The sequence below is a fragment of the Somniosus microcephalus genome, unplaced genomic scaffold (genome assembly GCF_052327205.1).
Source record: "Somniosus microcephalus isolate GS21.2 unplaced genomic scaffold, FLI_Smic_1.0 unresolved_chr1, whole genome shotgun sequence".
Classification (NCBI taxonomy): Eukaryota; Metazoa; Chordata; class Chondrichthyes; order Squaliformes; family Somniosidae; genus Somniosus; species Somniosus microcephalus.
In genome coordinates, this window is record NW_028225179.1 from 159,878,474 (window position 1) to 159,899,988 (window position 21,515).

The following is a 21,515-nucleotide window of genomic DNA, read 5'->3' on the forward strand; positions in this document are numbered from 1 at the left end:
CTATCATAGTAAAAGATCAAACTTAACATGAAATCCTTATATATTTCGACCTGGAACATCCAAGGTCTACGCTCTTCAGTGCTCGATGTGAAGAGTAGGACCCCAGAGTTCATAGATGAAACTAAAGATCTGGATATTATCATTTTACAGGAAACTTGGTATAGAGGAGAAGGACACACTGGCCGTCCCCAAGGGTACACAGAGCTGGTGGTCCCCTCCAATAAATTGCCAGGAGTAACCCAAGGCAGAGACTCCGGAGGCATACTGATTTGGTTTAAAACAGAGCTTAAGAATTGCATCAAATTTATTAAAAAGGGCGAAAACCACATGTGGCTCAAAATTGAGAGGGGGATTATCTCTAACACCCAAGATGTTTTCATTTGCGCACTCTATATCCCCCCAGTGGAATCCCCATACTTTAAAGAGGACACCTTCTCCAACATTGAGAGGGAGGTTATCCAATTCCAGGCCCAGGGGAACGTGTTGATCTGTGGTGACCTCAATTCAAGAACTGGCGAAGAACCAGACTTCACCAATAGTCAGGGAAACAATTACATATTCGGGAATAACCACTTCGATATCCCTTCCCATCCATACAGGCATAAATGCGACAAGCAGACAAATACCAACAGAAAACAGCTCCTGCAGCTCTGTCGAAGCCTGGGTCTGTACATTGTCAATGGTAGGTTCATGGGAGACCTCCTAGGAAGATCGATCTATTGCTCACCTCTTGGCTGTAGCACCGTAGACTATATGATTACAGATTTGGACCCATCCTCTTTCAGAGCATTCACAGTCAAACCACAAATAACACTGTCAGACCACAGTCAAATTACTATGTATCTTAAAAAGACAGAAACAACCAACACAGAAACACAACCCAGTAAGCTGTACAACACCAAAAAATCGTACAGATGGGCCAAAAACAGCACGGAAAAATACCAGAAAGCAATTAGCAATGAATCAACTCAAGCTCTCTTGGACACCTTTCTGGATAACATATACACTCACAATAAAGAAGGCGTAAACCGGGCAGTGAATAACCTAAACAATATTTTTGATAATTTGGCAACAAGGTCAAACTTGAAAGCTCGCAAGAACAAACGCAAAACAAAAAACTATGAAAAATGGTTTGACCCAGATTGCCATAACATGAGGAAAAAACTTAGAAAAATATCAAACCAAAAACACAGACAGCCAGAAAACGAGGAATTACACCTTAATTATTGTCAGACACTAACACAATACAGAAACACACTCAGAACCAAAAAAGAGCAGTATATTAAGAATACACTCAGCTCCATTGAGGAATCCATTGATTCCAATTGTTTCTGGGACAACTGGAATACACTACACAAAAAACAACTCGACGAATTGGCCATTCAAAATGGAGACACATGGGAAAACCACTTTGAAAAATTATACCAGAAAAACACACTAAGGCCAGAGCAACAGCAAATATGCAAAAAACTGGAAAAGCTTGAAATGGCCATAAAAGATAACCAAAACCCGCTAGACTACATAATAACAGAAAAAGAACTATTTGAAAAACTCAAGGACCCGCGACCAGGAAAAGCTTGCGGTGCAGACGGCATACTAAGCGAGATGATTAAACACACAGACGATAAAATGAAACTGGCTATCCTAAAACTCTTCAACTTGGTTCTGAGTGTCGGTTACTTCCCTGATATCTGGAACAAAGGACTCATAATGCCCATATACAAAAGTGGGGACAAAGTCGACCCAAATAACGATCGAGGCATCTGTGTAAACAGTAACCTGGGGAAGGTATTCTGTAGTATCATAAACAAAAGACTTATAAACTTCCTTGAGGAGCACAATGTCTTGAGTAAAAGCCAAATTGGATTCCTGCCAAACTATAGAACATCAGATCATATCTTTACCCTACAGACCCTAATTGACAAACACGTTCATCAAAACAAAAGCAAAATCTACGCATGCTTTATAGATTTCCAGAAGGCTTTCGATTCCATCTGGCACGACGGTTTATTCCTGAAACTTATCGAAAGCGGGGTAGGGGGAAAAACATATGATGTAATTAAATCAATGTATACAAACAACAAATGTGCAGTTAAAATTGGAGGCAAACAAACAAAATACTTCCCACAGGGGCGGGGGGTGATGCAGGGCTCTCCCATCTCACCGACACTCTTTAATATTTACATAAATTAATTGGCAAAACTACTTGAACAATCTACAGCACCCGGCCTCACCCTATACGAATCCAAGGTTAAATTCCTCCTCTATGCAGATGACCTGGTTCTGCTGTCACCAGCTAAGGAGGGTCTACAGCAGAACCTGGATCTGCTGGAGTCGTTCTGCCAGACCTGGGCCCTGACAATAAATCCCCAAAAAACCAAAGTCCTTGTGTTCCAACAAGGATCCAGACATCAGGGACTCAAAATAAATTTCACACTAGGAACAACTAAAATTGAACAAACCACTAACTACACATACTTGGGCTTAAAAATCAGTTCCACGGGAAATTTTCATCTGGCTGTGAATGAACTGAAAGAGAAAGCAAGAAGGGCTTTCTATGCCATTAAAAAATCAATCCAAATAGAAATCCCAATTAGCATTTGGCTCAAAATTTTTAAATCAGTAATTGGACCAATTGCACTCTATGGCAGTGAAGTGTGGGGACCGCTAACACAACAAGAATTTGCAAAATGGGACAAACACCCAATTGAGATCCTACATGCAGAATTCTGTAAAAGTATCCTCCGGACTCAAAGGAAAACCGTAAACAATGCATGCAGGGCAGAACTAGGCCATATCCATTAATAATCACTATCCAAAAAAGAGCCACCAAATTTTGGAAACACCTAGAAATGAGCAACCCCCAATGCTATCATTACGAAGCCCTGAAATGCCAAGAGAGGACCATAAAGAAGAATACCCTCAGTCAACTAGTCCTGGGACTCAGTGAAGTAACTACTAACACTACTAACAATAACCAGCCCCAGGACAGTGACAGCGTAACACAAAGAATTCGACCCAACACAATCGTCGCTAAGCAATAGGAAAAATATCTGTCATATTGGGCAGAAACAACAAAAACCCAAAGCAAACTCAATTGCTACTTGGCCCTAAACAGACAATACAACATGGCTGATTACCTGACCATGGTAAAGGATAGCAAACTGAGAAAAACCTTGACAATGTACAGACTTAGTGAACATAGCCTGGCAATCGAAAAAGGTAGACACAGGCAGACCCAGCTACCAAGAGAGGACAGGATATGCTCTCACTGCAGTCAGGGAGTGGTGGAGACAGAGATGCACTTCCTCGCAGCTTGTAGAAAATATCAGGGCATAAGGGAGAATTTCTACCCAAAATTCACAAAAATATACCCGGAATTCAGAAATTTGAATGACAACCAAAAACTCCCATACCTACTAGGGGAAGAGAGAAATTGTGTAACCTTAGCGGCACACTATGTTACAGCTTGCCATAAACAGAGGGACAACCACTAAATATAAGAAAAGAGTATATACAAATTATATGAATGTATATTTATACGCTCAGGGATATATCTGTTTATACACTGTATGGATAGATCTGTATTTTTGTGTACAACCATGAATGTTTTTCGATGCTTTGGCAACATAAGATGTACCTTGTCATGCCAATAAAGTGCTTTGAATTGAATTGAATTGAATTGGATGTGGTATACATGGATTTCAGTAAGGCTTTCGATAAAGTCCCGCATAGGAGACTGGTCAAGAAGGTAAGAGCCCATGGGATCCAGGGTGCCTTGGCACATTGGATCCAAAACTGGCTTCGTGGCAGAAGGCAGAGGGTGATGGTCGAAGGTTCTTTTTGTGACTGGAAGCTGTGTCCAGTGGGGTACCGCAGGGATCGGTGCTGGGTCCCTTGCTGTTTGTGGTCTACATTAATGATTTGGATGTGAATGTAAAAGGTATGATCAGTAAGTTCGCAGATGACACAAAAATTGGTGGGGTGGTAAATAGCGAGGAAGGTAGCCTCAGTCTGCAGGACGATATGGATGGGTTGGTCAGATGGGCGGAACAGTGGCAAATGGAATTTAACCCTGAAAAGTGTGAGGTGATGCATTTTGGACGGACTAACAAGGCAAGGGAATACACAATGAATGTCAAGACCCTAGGTAAGACAGAGGATCAGAGGGACCTTGGTGTGCATGTACATAGATCCCTGAAGGCAGCAGAACAGGTGGATAAGGTGGTTAAAAAGGCATATGGGATACTTGCCTTCATTAGCCGAGGCATAGAATATAAGAGCAGGGAGGTTATGATGGAGCTGTACAAAACGCTGGTTAGGCCAGAGCTGGAATACTGTGTGCAGTTCTGGTCGCCACACTATAGGAAGGATGTGATTGCTTTGGAGAGGGTGCAGAGGAAATTCACCAGGATGTTACCTGGGCTGGAGCGCTTCAGCTATGAAGAAAGACTGGACAGGCTGGGGTTGTTTTCCTTGGAGCAGAGAAGGCTGAGGGGGGACCTGATTGAGGTGTACAAAATTATGAGGGGCATAGATAGGGTAGATAGAAATGAACTTTTTTCCTTAGTAGAGGGGTCAATAACAAGGGGGCATAGATTCAAGGTAAGGCGCAGGAGATTTAGAGGGGATTTGAGGAATAACTTTTTCACCCAGAGGGTGGTTGGAATCTGGAACTCACTGCCTGAAAGGGTGGTAGAGGCAGGAACCCTCACAACATTCAAGAAGCATTTGGATGAGCACTTGAAATGCCATAGCATACAAGGCTACGGACCAAATGCTGGAAAATGGGATTAGATTAGACAGGGCTTGATGGCCGGCGCGGATGCGATGGGCCGAAGGGCCTCATTCCGTGCTGTATAACTCTATGACTCTATGACCTACGCTTGACTTCACCAATCTTTTTCTCCTCACATATCTATAAATGCTTTTACAGTCAGTTTTTACGTTCCCTGAAAGCTTACTCTCATACTCTATTTTCCCCTTCTTAATTATCCCTTTGTCCTCCTTTGTTGAATCCCAAAGAGCTCCTAATCCTCAGGTTTACTGCTTTTTCTGGCCAATTTATATGTCCTCTCCTTGGTTCTTATGCTATCCCTAATTTCCCTTGTTAGCCATGGTTGAGTCACCTTTTTTGTTTTATTTTTATGTCAAATTGGGATGAACAAATTCTGTAGTTCATCCATGCGATCTTTGAATGTTTACCATTGCCTATCCACTGTCCTGACGGCAGCAGGACAGTTAGATAAGGTGGTTAAGAAGGGAAATGGGATACTTTCCTTTATTAGCCAAGGCATATAATGTAAGAGCAGGAAGGTTATACTTGAACTGTGTAAAACAATAAAATAAAAACAGAAAATGCTGGGCGTATTCAGCATCTGTGGAGAGAGAGACAGAGTTAACGTTTCAGTTCTGGTCACTAGATTACAGGAAGGATGTGATTGCACTACAGAGGGGACAGAGGAGATTTACGAGGATGTTGCCCGGACTGGAGAATTTTAACTTTGAGGAATGATTGGATAGAACATAAGAACATAAGAAATAGGAGCAGGAGTAGGCCATTCGGCCCTTCGAGCCTGCTCTACCATTCAATGAGATCATGGCTGATCTTCTGCCTCAACTCCATTCACTGGCCCTATCGCCATATCGCTTGATGCCTTTACTAGTCAGAAATCTATCGAATTCTGTTTTGAATATACCCAATGACTGAGCCTCCACAGCCCTCTGGGGTAGAGAATTCCAAAGATTCACCACCCTCTGTGTGAAGAAATTTCTTCTCATCTCAGTCCTGAATGGCCTACCCTTTATCCTGAGGCTGTGGCCCTTGGTTCTAGGCTCCCCAGCTAAGGGAAACATTCTCCCAGCATCCACCCTATCCATCCCTACAATGATTTTGTATGCTTCAATGAGATCCCCTCTCATTCTTCTGAATTCAAGAGAATACAGGCCTAGTTTACTCAATCTCTTCTCATACGACAGTCCCGCCTTCCCAGGAATCAATCCCGTGAACCTTGGTTGCACTCCCTCTATGGCAAGTGTATCCTTCTGTAGGTAAGGAGAGCAAAATTGTAAACAGTACTCCAGGTGTGGTCTCACCAAGGCCCTATATAATTGGAGTAAGACTTCTTTACTCCTGTACTCAAATCCTCTTGTAATGAAGGCCAGCATACCATTTGCCTTCCTAATGGCTTGCTGCACCTGCACATTCACTTTCAGTGACTCATGTACAAGGACACCCAGGTCCCTTTGAGCATCTGCATTCCCCAATCTTTCACCATTTAGGAAATACTCTGCCTTTCTGTTTTTTCTACCAAAGTGGATAACTTCACATTTATCCACATTATATTCCATCTGCCATGTTCTTGCCCACTCACTGAGACTGTTGAGATCCCCTTGAAGCCTTTCCACATCCTCTTCACAACTGACACTGCCACCTAGATTTATATCATCAGCAAATTTGGAAATGGTACATTTAGTCCCCTCATCCAAATCATTGATATAGATTGTGAATAGCTGCGGCCCACACACCGGTCCTTGAGGTACCCCACTAGTCACAGCCTGCCATCCTGAAACAGACCCGTTTATCCCTACTCTTTGTTTTCTGTCTGTTAACCAATTCTCAATCCATGCTAGTATATTACCCCCAATTCTATGTGCCCTAATTTTGTTCACCAACCTCTTGTGTGGGACATTATCGAAGGCCTTCTGAAAATCCAGATACACCATATCTACCGGTTCCCCTTTGTCTACTCCACTAGTTACATCCTCAAAGAACTCCAATAGGTTTGTCAAACAGGATTTCCCTTTCATAAATCCATGTTGACTCTGCCCAATCTTACTATTAGTTTCTAAGTGCCCAGTTATTGCATTCTTTATAATAGATTCCAGCATTTTCCCAACTACTGATGTGAGGGTAACAGGTCTGTAGTTCCTTGTTTTCCCTCTCCCTCCTTTCTTAAATAGCAGGGTTACATTTGCTATCCTCCAATCTGCAGGAATCGTTCCAGAATCTATAGAATTTTGGAAATCCAGGGTGGAGCTCCGCCCCATCGAGCCGCCGCTTCCCAGTTTCTTCAGCCGGTTCTACCGAGTCCGACTTGGGACAAAGGACAGGCGCCAGGCTCCCAGCATGTCCCACGGCCCCGGGGAGCATGCGCACTCTCAGCGGGGAAATCAGCGCGTTCGATGGAGTGGTTTCTGGGGTGCGGGGAATTGTGGGTGCTGCGGCCGCCATTAATCTGCGGCTGTCAGGAAGAGTTTCATTGCAGGCTGGCGGAAGGTAGGTCCCTGGCCGCCTGCGTAGGTCTTTTTGTTCCTTCAGTTTGAGCTGGAGTGGAGATGGAGGAGAAGCTGCTGGGTTTAACCCCCAGTACTTCTGAGCCCAGGAGCACCCAACAATTTCCAATGTGAGTCTGTTAAGGGAGGTGGATTCTGGGGGAGATTAGGTTGCTAAACAGACTCTGTCCCTACAATAGGCTGGGGTTGTTTTCTTTGGAACAGAGGAGGCTGAGGGGAGACTTGATTGAGGTGTATAAAATTATGAGGGGCCTAGATAGAGTGGATAGGAATGACCTATTTCCCCTAGCAGAGGTTAATAACCAGGGGTCATAGATTTAAAGTAATTGGTAGATCGATTAGACGGGCGTTGATGAGAACTTTTTTCACCCAGTGCGTGGTGGGGGTCTGGAACTCACTGCCTCAAAGTCCTAGTGCGAGCAAGCACTGAGGCGAGTCATCAAAGAGTGCTGTGAGTTTGGGTAAGTGTGAGAGTTCTTTAATTGTTATTTCTCTTTAAATCATTCTTGATAAGATTACTTAAGCAGTTTAAGTAAAGGGGAAAAGTTAAATATTTGGGATTCCATTGGTTTAAGAAGAGTAAAACAAGGTTACACTGCAGTAGGAGTAAATTGGCACAGCAGGCAGTGAAAACCAGTTTTCTAACCAATCAGCAGGGGTGACTCATTTGGCTGTAAACAAACAAACAGTATAAAAAGACCAGTCCTAGTGCGAGCAAGCACTGAGGCGAGTCATCAAAGAGTGCTGTGAGTTTGGGTAAGTGTGAGTTAGGGTAAGTGGGGTGTTAGGTGCTCTTTTCAAATGTTAACTCTGTGGGTTGTAGTTAATAAGGCCTTTCTGGTGCAGAGTGACTGTTGGTAAACCATTTAACTGGTGTAACTAGAGGGATTGATTTAATTTAAATCCAATTAATTAAAGGGGATACTAGCATCTAAAATCGGGCACAGGGTGTCCATAACTAACAATAAAAAATTTAATTAATTACATAGAATGGAGCAGGTGATGTGTTACTGTTGCGAGATGTGGGAGCCGGTGAACCCCATTGAGGCTCACGGTGATTACGTCTGTGACAAGTGTCTGCTGCTACAGGAACTCCAGCTCCGTGTTGATGAGCTGGAGTCTGAGCTTCAGACACTGCGACACATCAGGGAGGGGGAGAAGTACCTGGACTCTGTGTATCAGGAGGTGGTCACACCTATGAAGTTAATTAATTCAGATGTAGCCCATGGTCAGGGACAGGACGGTGTGACTACGAGTGAGGCAGGTACGGGGATCCAGGAAGTAGAGCTGGAGGAGCCGCAGCCCTTGTTCTTGTCCAACAGGTTCGAGGTTCTTACTCCCTGTGGGGACAGGAGCAGGGACTGCAGGGAGGATGAGTAATCTGGCCACAGCACCGTGGAACGGGGGGCCATTCAAGAGGGGGGAGTAAATAGAAATGTTGTAGTGGTAGGGGATAGTATTATTCGGGGGATAGATAGAGTTCTCTGCAGCCAAGAGCGAGGGTCCCGAAGGCTGTGTTGCCTACCCGGTGCCAGGGTTAAGGACATCTCCTCTGGGCTGGAAAGAAACTTGCAGTGGGAGGGGGTGGATCCAGTTGTCATGGTCCATGTTGGTACAAACGACATAGATAGGACTAGGAAGCCGGTTCTGTTAAAGGAGTATGAGCAGCTAGGGGTCAAATTAAAAAACAGAACCTCAAGGGTAATAATCTCTGGATTATTACCTGAGCCACGAGCGAATTTGGCTAGGACAAATAAAATTAGAGAGTTAAATGCGTGGCTCAAAGACTGGTGTGGGAGAAATGGGTTTTGCTTCCTGGGACACTGGCACCAGTACTGGGGCAGGAGGGAGCTGTTCCATTGGGACGGGCTTCACTTGGCCAGTGCTGGGACTAGAGTCCTGGCGGATCATATAACTAGGGCTGTAGAGAGGACTTTAAACTAACTAGTGGGGGGGAGGTTCCTGGAGAGCAAATAATAAAAATGACAACAGAGAAGATCATAGACTTAGGTAGCAGTGGGGAAATTAAAAACCAGAGTGTGTCAGGAAGGGGCAGAAGGTATGGAGTAAAAGGTAAAGTAATAAAAAGGGCAAAAGCAGGAACTAAGTGTCACAAAACATATTTGAAAGTTCTCTATCTGAATGCACATTGCATTCGTAACAAAATAGATGAGTTAATGGCACAAATAACTACATATGGGTATGATCTTGTGGCCATTACAGAAACATGGCTGCAGGGTGACAATGCCTGGGTATTAAACATACCAAGTTATTTAACGATCAGGAAGGACAGGCAGAAAGGAAGGGGAGGTGGGGTGGCTATGTTAATAAAGGAAGGAATCACTGTAATACAGAGAAATGATATTGGGTCAGAAGATCAGGATAATGAAACAGTTTGGGTGGAGGTAAGGAATAATAAGGGGAACAAAACACTAGTGGGCGTAGTCTATAGGCCTCCGAACTGTGGCAACTCTGTTGGACAGAAATAGTTGAGGCTTGTAATAAGGGAACATCTATAATTATGGGGGATTTTAACTATCATATTAATTGGACAAATCAAATTGGGCAGGGCTGCCTTGAGGATGAGTTCATTGAGTGTATTAGGGATGGGTTTCTTGAGCAGTATGTAACTGAACCGACCAGGGGGCAAGCAACCTTAGATCTGGTCCTGTGTAACGAGACAGGATTAATTAAAAATGTCCTAGTAAAGGATCTCCTTGGAATGAGTGACCATAACATGGTTGAATTTCATATTCAATTAGAGGGTGAGAAGGTTGGATCTCAAACAAGCGTGCTAAGCTTGAATAAAGGAGACTATGAAGGTATGAGAGTGGAATTCAGTAGAGTGGATTGGGAAAATAGATTAAAGGGTAAGACGATACATGATCAGTGGTGTACATTTAAGGAGTTATTTTACAACTTCCAAAAAATATATATTCCACTGAGAAGAAAAGGGTGTAAAAGAAAAGACAGCCATCCGTGGCTAAGTAAAGAAATTAAGGATAGTATTCGACTAAAAACAAGGGCATATAAGGTAGCCAAATCTAGTGGGAGGATAGAGGATTGGGAAAACTTTAAAAGACAGCAAAAAATAACAAAAAGATTGATTAAGAAATGGAAGATAGATTATGAAAGTAAATTAGCAAAAAATATAAAAACAGATAGTAAGAGTTTTTATAGTTATATAAAAAGAAAAAGGGTGGCTAAAGTAAATGTTGGTCCCTTAGAGGATGAGACCGGGAAATTAATGGTGGGAAATATGGAGATGGCAAAAACATTGAATGAATATTTTGTATCAGTCTTTACAGTAGAGGACACTAAGAATATCCCAACACTGGACAAACAGGGGGCTATGGGGGGGAGGAGCTAAACACGATCAAAATCACTAAGGAAGTGGTACTCGGTAAAATAATGGGACTCAAGGTGGATAAATCACCTGGACCTGATGGCTTACATCCTAGGGTCTTGAGGGAAGTGGCGGTAGGGATTGTGGATGCATTGGTAATCATTTTCCAAAACTCCCTGGACTCAGCAAAGGTCTCGGCAGACTGGAAAACTGCTAATGTAACACCCTTATTTAAAAAGGGCAGTGGACAGAAGGCTGGAAACTATAGACCGGTTAGCCTAACATCTGTGGTAGGTAAAATTTTGGAGTCCATTATTAAGGAGACAGTAACAGGACATTTGGATAATCATAATTTAATAGGACAAAGTCAGTATGGTTTTATGAAGGGGAAGTCATGTTTGACAAATTTGCTGGAGTTCTTTGAGGAAGTAACATATAGGGTGGATAAAGGGGAACCAGTGGACGTAGTGTATTTAGACTTCCAAAAGGCATTTGACAAGGTGCCACACAAAAGATTATTGCTTAAGATAAAAAATCACGGGATTGGGGGTAATATTCTGGCATGGATAGAGGATTGGCTATCTAACAGAAGGCAGAGAGTTGGGATAAATGGTTCATTCTCAGACTGGCAATCAGTAACTAGTGGTGTTCTGCAGGGGTCAGTGCTGGGTCCCCAACTCTTAACAATCTATATTAACGATTTGGAGGAGGGGACCGAGTGTAACATATCAAAGTTTGCAGATGATACTAAGATGGGAGGGAAAGTAGTGAGTGAGGAGAACATAAAAAACCTGCAAGGGGACATAGACAGGCTAAGTAAGTGGGCAGAGATTTGGCAGATGGAATACAATACTGGAAAGTGTGAGGTTATGCACTTTGGCAGGAAAAATCGTAGAGCAAGTTATTATCTTGATGGCAAGAAACTTGAAAGTACTGAAGTACAAAAGGATCTGGGGGTCCTGGTGCACGAAACTCAAAAGGTTAGTATGCAGGTGCAGCAAGTGATTAAGAAGGCCAATGGAATGTTGGCTTTCATTGCTAGGGGGATAGAATATAAAAATAGGGAGGTATTGCTTCAGTTGTACAAGGTATTGGTGAGACCGCACCTGGAATACTGCATACAGTTTTGGTGTCCATACTTAAGAAAAGACATACTTGCTCTCGAGTCAGTACAAAGAAGGTTCACTCAGTTAATCCCGGGGATGAGGGGATGGACATATGAGGAGAGGTTGAGTAGATTGGGACTCTACTCATTGGAGTTCAGAAGAATGAGAGGCGATCTTATTGACGACACTAAACTAGGAGGAGGGGTGGGCTCTGATGAGGATGTCAGGAGGCTACAGTGCGATTTGGACAGGTTGGGGGAATGGGCGGATACGTGGCAGATGCACTATAATGTGGATAAATGCGAGGTTATCCACTTTGGGGGTAAAAACAGGAGGGTAGATTATTATCTAAATGGCAATAGATTGGGAGATGGGGAAGTGCAGAGGGACCTGGGTGTTCTTGTGCACCAGTCACTGAAGGAGAGCATGCAGGTGCAACGGGCGATTAAGAAGGCAAATGGTATGTTGGCCTTCATATCAAGGGGGTTCGAGTATAGGAATAGGGATACCTTACTACAGCTGTACAAGGTGCTGGTGAGACCGCATCTGGAGTATTGTGTACAGTTTTGGTCGCCCCATCTGCGGAAGGATGTTCTTGCCATGGAAAGAGTGCAACGGCGATTCACCAGGCTGATACCTGGAATGGCGGGAATGACCTACGAAGGGAGATTAAATAGTTTGGGCTTGTACTCACTGGAGTTTAGAAGATTGAGAGGGGATCTCATCGAAACATATAAAATTATGGCAGGCCTGGACAGGCTGAATTCAGAGAGAATGTTTCCAATGGCCGGGGAGCACAGAACCAGGGGCCACAGTCTAAAAATAGCGGGCAAATCATTTAAAACAGAGATGAGGAAGAATTTCTTCACTCAAAGAGTGGTGAGCCTGTGGAATTCCCTGCCACAGAGGGCTGTGAAGGCTAATTCAATAAATATTTTCAAGAGAGAATTGGATATATTTCTGAAGGCTAAGGGGATTAAGGGTTACGGAGAAAAGGCGGGGACGGGGTACTGAACTGGTAAGATCAGCTATGATCTCAGACGAAGATCAGCCATGATCTCATTGAATGGCGGAGCAGGCTCGAAGGGCCGAATGGCCTACTCCTGTTCCTATCTCTATGTATGTATCTATGAAACATATAAGATTGTGAAGGGGTTGGATCGGGTGGATGCAGGGAGGATGTTCCCGATGATGGGTGAAACTAGAACTAGGGGGCATAGTCTTAGAATAAGGGGCTGCTCTTTCAAAACTGAGATGAGGAGGAACTACTTCACTCAGAGGGTGGTAGGTCCATGGAATATGCTGCCCCAAAAAGCTGTAGAAGCTACATCATTACATAAATTTAAAACAGAAATAGACAGTTTCCTAGAAGTAAAGGAATTAAGGGTTACAGGGAGCGGGCAAGAATTTGGACATGAGTCTAGGTTCGGATCGGACATGGCCCTGTGGGTAGCGGAGCGGGCCCAGGGGCTGTGTAGCCTGATCCTGCTCCTATTTCGTGTGTCTAATTCTGTTAGATTCAGGAGATGGTTCTGTGATAGTAGATTGACAGTTAGGATCAGATCAGCCATGATCTTATTGAATGGCGGAGCAGGCTCGAGGGGCCGATTGGCCTACTCCTGCTCCTATTTCTTATGTTCTTATGTTCTTATGGTAGAGGCAGAAACATTCAACAGATTTTAAAAGTACTAGCATATGCACTTGAAGTGCCGTAACCTACAAGGCTACGGAGCAAGATATGGAAAGTGTGATTAGGCTGGATAGCTCTTTTCAGCCGACACAGATACAATGGGTCGAAAGGCCTACTAAATTTCTATGATTCTATTAAAATAGAAAAATAGAAGATAGGAGCAGGAGTAGGCCATTCGGCCCCTCGAGCCTGTTGCACCATTTAATGGGATCATGGCTGATCATCCAAATTCAGTGCCCTGTCCCTGCCTTCCCCCCATATCCCTTGATCCCTTTAGCCTTTAGAAATATATCTAACTCTTTCTTGAATATATTTAATGAATTGGCCTCAACTGCCTTCTGTGGTAGAGAATTCCACAGGTTCACCACTCTGGGTGAAGAAATTCCTCCTCATCTCAGTCCTAAATGGCTTACCCCTTATCCTTAAACTGTGACCCCTGGTTCTGGACTCCCCCGCCATTGGGAACATCCTTCCTGCATCTAGTCTGCCTAGTCCTGTTAGAAGTGTATAAGTTTCAATGAGATCCCCTCTCATTCTTCTGAACTCTCGTGAATATAAGCAAGATCGACCCAATCTCTCTTCATACGTCATTCCTGCCATCCCAGATATCAGTCTGGTGAATCTTCGCTGCACTCCCTCCATGGCAAGAACATCCTTCCTCAGATAATGCGACCAAAACTGCACGCAATTCTTAAGGTGTGGTCTCAACAAGGCCCTGTACAACTGCAGCAAGACATCCTTGCTCCTGTACTCGAATCCTCTCGCTATGAAGGCCAGCTTACCATTTGCCTTCTTAACCGCTTGCTGCACCTGCATGCTTACCTTCAGTGACTGGTGCACAAGAACACCCAGGTCTCGTTGCACTTCCCCTTTTCCCAATCTTTTGCCATTTAGATAATAATCTGTCTTCCTGTTTTTGCCACCAAAGTGGATAACCTCGCATTTATCCACATTATACTGCATCTGCCATGCATCTGCCCAATGACCCAACCTGTCCAAATCATACTGGAGTTTCTCGGCATTCTGCTCACAGCACACACGCCCACCAAGCTTTGTGTCGTCTGCAAACTTGGAGATACTACATCTAGTTCCTTCGTCTAAATCATTAATATATATTGTGAATAGCTGGGGTCCTAGGACTGATCTCTGCAGTACCCCACTAGTCACTGCCTGCCACTCGGAAAAAGACCCGTTTATTCCAACTCTTTGCTTCCTGTCTGCCAACCAGTTCTCTATCCAAGTCAGTATGTTACCCCCAATCCCATGTGCTTTAACTTTGCACGCCAATCTCTTATGCGGGACATTATTGAAAGTCTTCTGAAAGTCCAAATACACCACATCCACTGGTTCTCCCTTATCTATTCTACCATTTACATCCTCAAAAAATTCCAGTAGATTAGTCAAGCATGATTTACCTTTTGTAAATCCATGTTGACTTTGTCCGATCCTGTCACTGTTTTCCAAGTGCTCTGCTATTACATCTTTTATAATGGACTCTAGCAATTTCCCCACTACCGATGTCAGGCTTACCGGTCTATAATTCCCTGTTTTCTCTCTACCACCTTTCTGAAATAGTGGGGTTACATTAGCTACCCTCCAATCCATGGGAACTATTCCAGAGTCTATAGAATTTTGGAAGATGACCAGCAATGCATCTACTCTTTCTAGGGCCACTTCCTTAAGTACCCTAGGATGTAGATTATCAGGCCCTGGGGATTTATCGGCCTTCAATGCCCTCAATTTCCCGAGCACCATTTCCCTACAAATACTGATTTCATTCAATTCCTCCCTCTCATTAGACCCTATGTTCCCCGACATCTCTGGAAGGTTATTTGTTTCCTCCTTTGTGAAGACAGGACAAAGTATGTATTTAATTGGTCAGCCATTTCTTTGTTCCCCATTATAAATTCCCCTGATTCTGACTGCAAGGGACCTACGCTTGACTTCTCCAATCTTTTTCTCTTCACATATCTATAGAAGCTTTTACAGTCAGTTTTTATGTTTCCTGCAATTCTATTTTCCCCCTCTTAATTCATCCCTTTGTCCTCCTTTGCTCAATCCTAAACAGCTCCCAATCCTCAGGTTTGCTGCTTTTTCTGGCCAATTTATATGTCCTCTTCTTGGATCTTATGCTATCCCTAATTTCCCTTGTTACCCACGGTTGAGTCACCTTTTTTGTTTTATTTTTATGCCAAACAGGGATGAACAAATTCTGTAGTTCATCCGTGATCTTTATATGTTTGCCATTGCCTATCCATTGTCAACCCTTTAAGTAACATTCCCCAATCCATCCTAGCCAACACGTGCCTCATACCATCGTAGTTTCCTTTATTTAAATTCAGGACCCTAGTCTCTGAGTCAACTACTTCACTCTCCATCTTAATGAAGAATTCTATCATATTATGATTGCTCTGACCCAAGGGGCCTCGAACAACAAGATTGCTAATTAATCCTTTCTCATTACATAATACCCAGTCTAAGATGGCCTGATCTCTAGTTGGTTCTTCGACATATTGGTCCAGGAAACCATCCTGTATACACTCTAGGAATTCCTCCTCCACATTATTGTTACTAATTTGGTTAGCCCAATGTATGTGTAGATTAAAGTCACCCATGATAACTGCTGTGCCCTTATTGCACGCGTCTCTAATTTGCCGTTTAATGCCATCCCCAACCTCAGCATTACTGTTTGGGGGTCTGTATACAACTCCCACTAACGTTTTCTGCCCCTTGGTATGTCTCAGCGCTACCCATACAGATTCCACATCATCAGAGCTAATATCCTTCCTTACTATTGTGTTAATCACCTCTTTAACCAGCAATGCTACCCCACTTCCTTTTCCTTTTTGCCTGTCCTTCCTGAATATTGAATATCCCTGGATGTTGAATTTCCAGCCTTGGTCACCCTGAAGCCATGTCTAAGTAATTTCAATTACATCATATCAGTTTACATCTATTTGCGCAGCTAATTCATCCACCTTATTACGAATGCTCCGCGCATTAAGACACAAAGCCTTCAGGCTTGTTTTTTTAACATGCATAGTCCTTTTAGAATTATTATTTACTGTAGCCCTGTTTGATTTACACCCTTAATTTCTCTGCATTCCACATTTGCTTTTCTACTTCCTGTCTTTTGTTTCTATCCTTGCTTCCCTTTCCTCTGTCTCCCTGCACAGGTTCCCAACCGCCTGCCATTTTAGTTTAAACCCTCCCCAACAGCACTAGCAAACACTCCCCCTAGGACATTGGTCCTGGTCCCACCCAGGTGCAAACCATCCAGTTTGTACTGGTCCCACCTCCCCCAGAACCGGTTCCAATGTCCCAGGAATTTGAATCCCTCCCCCTTGCACCATTCCTCTAGCTACGTATTCATCTGAAATATCCTTCTATTTCTACCCTGACTAGCACGTGGCACTGGTAGCAATCCTGAGATTACTACCTTTGAGGTCCTATTTTTTAAATTTACTTCCAACTCCCTATATTCAGCTTTTAGGACTTCATTCTGTTTTTTACCGATATTGTTGGTACCTATATGCACGACAACTGGTTGTTCCCCCTCCCCCTCCAGAATGTCCTGCAGCCACCCCGAGACATCCTTGACCCTTGCACCAGGGAGGCAACATACCATCCTGGAGTCTCGTTTGCGGCCGCAGAAACGCCTATCTATTCCCCTTACAATAGAATCCCCTATCACTATAGCTCTCCCACTCTTTTTGCTCCTGTCCTGTGCAGCAGAACCGCCCCTGGTGCCAGGAAGTTGGCTGCTGCTGCCTTCCCCGTATTCTTCTATGATGTGGGATACAGGGCACTGGAGCTTCTTCTTCCTTTCTCCCATATGGGAGTAGAATAGCCAATCAGATGTCAGTATCTCAGTCAGGTATCCAGGCCAAAGCTTACGGTGTAACAGCGGATATCTTGTAGGCTGCCTGTGAATTTCCTCTGCGGGCAGCGCTCAATGATGTGCTCCAGGGTCTGATTAGGAGCTCCACAGTCACAGGATGGAGATGCTTTAATCTTCCATCTATGGAGAAGGTGGCAGCATCGACCATGAGCGGTTCTGAGGCGGTGGATGGTTGTCCATACAAAGCCAGGTGGGAATGTAAGTTGTGAGGAGGATGCAAAGAGGCTTCAAGGGGATATAGACAGGCTAAGTGAGTGGGCAAGAACATGACAAATCGAATATAATGTGGAGAAATGTGAAGTTATCCACTTTGTAGGAAAATTAGAAAATCAGAGTAATTTTCAAATGGTGAGAGATTGGGAAATGTTGGTGTTCAGAGGGACCTGGATGTCCTTGTACATGAATCACAGAAAATTAACAGGCAGGTACAGCAAGCAATTAGGAAAGCAAATGGCATGTTGGCCTTTATTACAAGAGGATTTGAGTATAAGAGTAACGACGTCTTACTGCCATTATATAGGGCCCTGGTGAGGCCTCACCTGGAGTATTGTGTACAGTTTTGGTCTCCTTACCTAAAGAAAGATATAGTGGACATAGAGGGAGTGCAACGAAGGTTCACCAGACTGATTCCTGGGATGGGCGACTTGTCCTATGTGCAGAGACTGAATAGACTAGGCCTATATTCCCTAGAGTTTAGAAGAATGAGAGGTGATCTCATTGAAACATACACAATTCTTACAGGACTTGACAGGGTAGATGCAGGGAGGATGTTTCCCCTGGCTGGGGAGTCCAGAACCAGGGGTCACAGTCTCGGAATAAGGGGGCGGCCATTTAGGACTGAGATGAGGAGAAATTTCTTCACTCAGAGGGTGGTGAATCTTTGGAATTCTCTACCCCAGAGGGCTGTGGAGGCTCAGTCGTTGAGTATAATCAAGACAGAGATCGAAAGATTTTTGGTTTTTAAGGGAATCAAGGGATATTGGGATAGTTCAGGAAAGTGGAGTTAAGGTGGATCAGGCATGATCTTATTGAATGGCGGAGCAGGCTCAAAGGGCCAAATGGCCGACTCCAGCTCCTATTTCTTATGTTCTTATGTCCACTGTTTGTGAGGAAGGTTTGATCTTTGGAGCTAAGGCGGGTAAATGGAGTTGAGGTGCAGATCAGCCCCGATCTCATTGAAAGGTGGAAAAACTCTCCAGGGGCTGAATGGCCGACTCCTGTTCCCACAACTAGCTCAGTCTGCTAAAGGGCAGAGGGGCTGCCCTTCAGGTGAGATGTTAATCCAAGGCCGCGTCTGCCTCAAGTGGGTGATTCAGATCCCGCGGCAAAGAGGAGCCGGGGAGTTCTCCCGGTGTCCGGGCCAACATTCCTCCCTCAACCAGCACCGCCAAAGAGAGATTAACTGGTCATTCATCTCATTGGCTCCCTGTGGGATCTTGCTGTGTGTAAAATGACTGCTGCATTTTCCTCACTAACCCCGGCTACTGCACTTGTGAGTAACACATTGCGGGTGCAGTGAGTTTCTGGGCTGGGTTGAGACGCTGTTTGATCGCAAGTCTTTCATTGTTACAAAGTGCACCGCCCGCACCTGCTGGCAGGATATCAGTGCTGCAGGAAAGAATTCCCCATTGAAAACGGCCCAAGAAGTGGTGACTGTCTCTGAAGGTTCACAAGGACAGTGATGCCCCGGGAGGGGGAAGGCCCCCATTGGCTCAGAGGATAAATGCCTCCAGGATTTAATGTCCTTCGGGTATATAACAGCCTTGGAGTTGATGGTGTTAGTGGAGGGTTTTGTATGTTTGATGTGGAAGTTGACTCTGTGCTTGTGGTTAATGGGCCAGAAATTGGACCTCATTCTCCCGGTTTATGGGGGCAAAATGGGCGCAGTGAGGGACAGATTTGGGGACCAAAGTCTGGCGCCCAATTGGCTCGCGCCATTTTCAGGCACCCTTGGAGTTCTCCCCAGTGTCCAGGTCAATATTTCATTGAACCAGTGAATGATACACCACAGGAGGAGGTCACTCGGCCCCTCGTGCCTGTGCCGGCTCTTTGAAAGAGCGAAACAATTAATCCCACTCCACTGCCCTTTCCCCACAGCCCATACTTTTCCCTTCAGGTATTTATCCAATTCCCTTTTGAAGGCTACTATTGAATCTGTATCCACCCCCCTATCAGGCAGTGCATTCCAAACACTGACCTCTCCTGTAAATAGGTTGTTCCTCATCTCGCCTCTGGTTCTTTTGCCAATTACCTTAAATCTGTGTTTTCTGATTGCCAATGCTTATCCCACTGGATACAGTTTCTCCTTATTTACTCTATCAGAACCCTTCATGATATTGACCAGCTCTGTGAAATCTCCCCTTAACCTTCTCTGGTCTAAGGAGAAAAAAAACTCAGCTTCTCCAAGTCTCTCCATGTAACTGAAGTCCCGCATCCCTGGTACCACCCCAGTAAATCTCTTCCTAAAGTGTGGTTCCCAGAATTGGACACAATACTCCAGCTGGGGCCGAACCAGTGATTTAGGAAGGTTCAGCATAACTTCCTTGCTATTGTAATCTATGACTCTGTTTATAAAGCTCAGGATACTGTATATTATTTAGCAGCCATCTCATCTTGTCCTGCCACCTTCAAAGATTTCTGTACAAACACCCCCAGGTCTCTCTCTTCCTGCACCCCCTTTAAAATTGTACCATTTATGTTATATTTGCCTCTCCCCATTCTTCCGATCGAAATGCATAATCTCACACTGTGTTGAATTGCATCTGCCATGTGTCTGCCCATTTCTGTCTATATCCTCCTGGAGTCTATTATTATCCTATTCACTGTTTACTACAATTCCGAGTGTTTTGTCATCTGCAAACTTTGAAATGTTGCCCTTTATACCCAAGTGAAGTGGAGTTAAGATGCAGATCAACCAATATCTAATTGAATGACGGCAGAGGCTCGAGAGGATGAGTGGTGTACTCCTGTTCCTGTGTCAGCCTAGAAACTAAGTGTAAGGAGGTGATGAGCTCTGGAAAACCCCGAATCCTGGGATGCTAAGACCCATCTCTGCACCTCCACTGTCTCTCTGCTTCAGATAGTGTGTCTCACCAGCAATCCAGCCTGGACCCTCCCTGGTCTGTGTGTCTCAGTAAACACACCAAGCAGTGCTCAGCAATTCTGACACCACCTTCTGATTTAGACACAGACTCTGCAGACAGATGAAGCAGATACTTTTATTTCTGTGTGCCGGGTACAAGCAGACAGCACTTTACAATTTATCAAACACTTTCAATACTTGGTTACAATGATATACTTTGTTTCCTATTAAACTCTGCAGGATACAACATTTAAAGCCACTCTTCAAACGCTGAAACACAGATGCAACTTTAAAATATGAGGTTGATCTGAATATGATAGACAGACTTGCATTTATATAGCGCCTGTCACAGCCTCAGGACGCCCAAACCGCTTTACAGCCGATGAAGTCCTTTTGCAGTGTCGTCATTGTTGTAATATAGGGAAACGCGACACAGTTCTTGCACAGCAAGCTCCCACAGACAGCAATCTGATTTTGATTTACTAATACTGGTTGAGGGATAAATAAAACACTGATATACAACATGGGTTCAGTCCCAGCTGGAGCATTGGGTCCAATTCTGGGCTCTATCACTCGGGTTACACCAGGCGGGGGCTCTTAAAATCGGCCCGATCAGTTCGGGATGGGAATTGTAAGAATCCAGAGTCTGGAACAAGGTGTAAATAAAACAAACAACACGTTTAGTTCATGTTTCTGGGATGTAATTAAGCCCCGAATCGCTGTGTGTTTAATAAATGCCGCTTCTATGGTGCAGTTTAATAACAGCGCTGGGCAGCAGAGGTGTTGCACTAATTCATCTCAAACACCGCCATGTAGCGCCACCTTCCACCTGTGGAGCAACATTACAGGCAGGAAGGTCACCGGGTTCCTGCAGCTCACAGCTCATTCCACCCAGTCAGTTCCTCTCTACAATTCACCATCCATTTGTTTCTTCTCTCCCCCTCCTTCTATTCCCCAGCCCTACACAGGCCCTTGCTGATCTTTCAGTTCCCAGTTCCGATGCAGGGTGTATTCCCGGAATGTTAACCTGTCTTCTCTCTCCACAGGTGATGACCTTGTCCACTCTCTATTCTAAACACTCCACACGCTTGAAT

At 44.3% G+C, this 21,515-nt stretch overlaps 2 protein-coding genes across 2 annotated transcripts in view; one reads left to right on the forward strand and one right to left on the reverse strand.

Moving 5' to 3' along the window:
* Positions 1 to 21,515, forward strand: part of LOC147096368 (zinc-binding protein A33-like) — a 766,539-nt gene that overhangs the window by 655,202 nt on the left and 89,822 nt on the right. The window lies entirely within an intron of this gene.
* LOC147096384 (uncharacterized) overlaps positions 1 to 21,515 on the reverse strand; it is a 419,163-nt gene that overhangs the window by 15,165 nt on the left and 382,483 nt on the right. The gene's annotated exons all lie outside the window — the stretch shown is intronic.